Source organism: Gossypium hirsutum, chromosome A08, assembly GCF_007990345.1.
Source record: "Gossypium hirsutum isolate 1008001.06 chromosome A08, Gossypium_hirsutum_v2.1, whole genome shotgun sequence".
Classification (NCBI taxonomy): domain Eukaryota; kingdom Viridiplantae; phylum Streptophyta; class Magnoliopsida; order Malvales; family Malvaceae; genus Gossypium; species Gossypium hirsutum.
The window spans coordinates 121,147,554-121,150,775 of record NC_053431.1 but is presented as its reverse complement, the minus strand read 5'-3'; positions in this window follow the sequence as shown (position 1 = coordinate 121,150,775).

The following is a 3,222-nucleotide window of genomic DNA, read 5'->3' as shown; positions in this document are numbered from 1 at the left end:
GTTCTGAAAAAAACTCAGAGAGAGGGAATTTCAACCTCAATTGGTAGCACTGCCTCCATTCCATAAACCAAAGAGAATGGTGTTGCCCCGGTAGAAGTCCTGACGGACGTTCGATAAGCATAGAGGGCGAATGGCAACTTCTCGTGCCAATCTCTATAGGTCTCAGTCATTTTCCTCACAATCTTTTGATATTTTTATTGGCTGCCTCCACCGCACCATTCATCTTTGGACGATATGGCGATGAGTTGTGGTGCTTGATATTGAATTGACTACAAACCTCTGCTATCGTGCTATTATTCAAATTTAATGCGTTGTCAGATATAATCCTTTCGGGCATTCCATACCGACATATGATTTCCTTCTTTAAAAACTTGCTGACAGCTGCCTTTGTGACGTTGGCGTAAGAAGTAGCCTCTACCCACTTAGTAAAGTAGTCAATCACTACAAAAATAAAACGATGTCCGTTTGAAGCCTTTGGCGATATCGGCCCAATGACGTCCATGCCCCACATGGAGAAAGGCCATGGGGAAGTCATGACGTGAAGAGGTGATGGAGGCACATGAATTTTGTCTCCGTAAATCTGGCATTTATGGCACTTCTTAGCATATTTGATGCAGTCTCCTTCCATGGTAGACCAATAATATCCAAATCTCATGATCTGTCTGGCCATTGTGAAACCGTTAGCGTGTGTTCCACAAATACCATCATGGACTTCTTCCAAGATCTGCTTGGCCTCCACAGCGTCCACACATCTTAACAGCACCTGATCTTTTCCTCTTTTGTACAAGATCTCTCCATCTAAGACGTAATCACTGGCCAGCCTCCTCAACATTCTCTTGTCATTCTCAGTTGCTTGGTTTGGGTATTCACGATTTTTTACGTATCGCAATATATCCTGATACCAAGGGTTGTCGTCCTTTTCTTCTTCTTCGTCAATGTTACAACAGTGGGCTGGAGCACCATAAATGCTCATTTGGATAGGCTTCACATCCTCTGGTCTATTTACTTTGATCATGGAAGCCAATGTAGCTAAAGCGTCGGCCATCTGATTCTCGTCTCGTGGGAGATAACAAAAAGTGATGTCATCAAACTCCTCAATCAATTCTAGGACTATCCTTCGGTAACTAATCAACTTAGGGTCTCTTGTTTCCCATTCGCCTTTGAGCTGATAAATTACCAATGCCGAATCCCCATATACCTCAAGTACCTTGATTTTGCGTTCCATAGCCGCGCGGATTCCCATGATACATGCTTCATATTCCGCCATGTTATTTGTACAATCAAAATCTAGTTTACTGGTGAAAGGATAATGATCACCGTTTGGAGATACCAAGACTGCCCCAATCCCGTTGCCCATGGCATTTGAGGCTCCGTCAAAATTTAATTTCCAAGTATTGCCTTCTTGGTGCTTGCTTCAGTAGTTGCCACATACATCAGATCCTTATTTGGGAAATCAAAGTTCAAAGGCTCATAATCGTCCAGGGCTCTACTTGCTAGAAAATCTGCTATCGCGCACCCTTTTACAACCTTTTGATTCACATAGGTTATGTCAAATTCAGATAGTAGAATTTGCCATCGGGCCATCCTTCCGTTTAGAGCAGTTGACTCCATCATGTATTTCAGAGGGTCTAACTTTGAGATTAACCAAGTCGTATGGTACAACATGTATTGTCTCAATCTCCGAGTAGTCCAAACCAATGCGCAACATAATTTTTCAATTGGCGAATATCTCGTTTCGCATTCAGTGAACTTCTTACTGAGATAATAGATCGCTCTTTCTTTTCGTCCTGACTCATCATGTTGGCCGAGCACGCACCCCATGGAATTCTCAAATACTGCCACGTATAGTATCAATGGCTTGTCAGGGCAAGGTGGCATCAGTACTGGGGCGTTGGACAAGTAATGTTTAACTCTTTCGAAAGTTTTCTGGCACTCTTTATCCCATACACCTGGATTGTGTTTCCTAAGAAGACGGAATATGGGGTCACATTTCTTAGTTAATTGTGAAATGAATCGAGCGATGTAATTTAGTCTTCCTAGGAAACCCCGAACTTCTTTCTGAGTACTTGGCGGAGGTAATTCTTGTATGGCCTTAACTTTGTCTGGGTCAATTTCAATTCCCTTTTCGCTGACTAAGAATCCTAGCAATTTTCCTGATCTCGCCCCGAAAGTACACTTGGCTGGGTTAAGTTTTAGCTGGAACTTCCTTAACCTTAGAAACAGTTTTCTCAGAACTTGCACGTGTTCCCCTTCTGTTCTGGATTTTGCGATCATGTCATCAATATAAACTTCTATCACTTTATGCATCATATCATGGAATAATGCTACCATGACTCTCTGACACGTTGCTCTCGCATTTTTCAACCCAAAAGGCATTACTTTATAACAAAACGTCCCCCACATCGTTATGAATGTGGTCTTCTCCCTGTCTTCAGAAAGCATCTTAATTTGGTTGTACCCGGAGAAACCATCCATGAAAGAGAACAGTGAGTATCCGGTCGTGTTGTCTACCAAGGTATCGATATGAGGCAGTGGGAAATTATCTTTTGGGCTGGCTTTGTTCAAGTCTCTGTAGTCTACACACATTCGCACCTTCCCATCTTTCTTAGGAACAGGGACTATATTGGCTACCCATTCTGAGAACTTGACCACCTGTAAGAAACCAGCATCAAATTGCTTCTTAACTTCTTCCTTTATTTTTAGCAAGACATCAGGCCTCATCCTTCGAAGCTTTTGTTGGACTGGTTTGCATTCTTCCTTTATAGGCAATCGGTGTACCACGATATCAGTACTTAACCCTGGCATATCTTGGTAGGACCATGCGAAGACATCTTTAAACTCTTGAAGCAACTCAACAAGGTCTTGCCTTGTTTCCTTGGCAATGCAAACGCCAACTTTTACCTCTCTACCCTCTTCTAAGATCACAACTTCTACTGATTCCTTATAGGGTAGAATTTGTTTTTCTTCTTCTTCCATCATTCTTAACAAATCCGGAGATAAAACGCTGTCTTGGTCACCTTCAAAATCTTGAGGATCTTCTATACTCATGTCTTGTTCAAATAGAGACTCTGAATTCGTAACAGCGTCACTCATCTTGTTGATATCTGAAGACCTGTTATTGGAACAAATGGAGGCCCAAATAAAAGAATCTAAGAATACTTGTATGCATAGTATGATTATAAAGGGAATGAAAAGAATGAAAGAATATTTGCTCAAGATGAA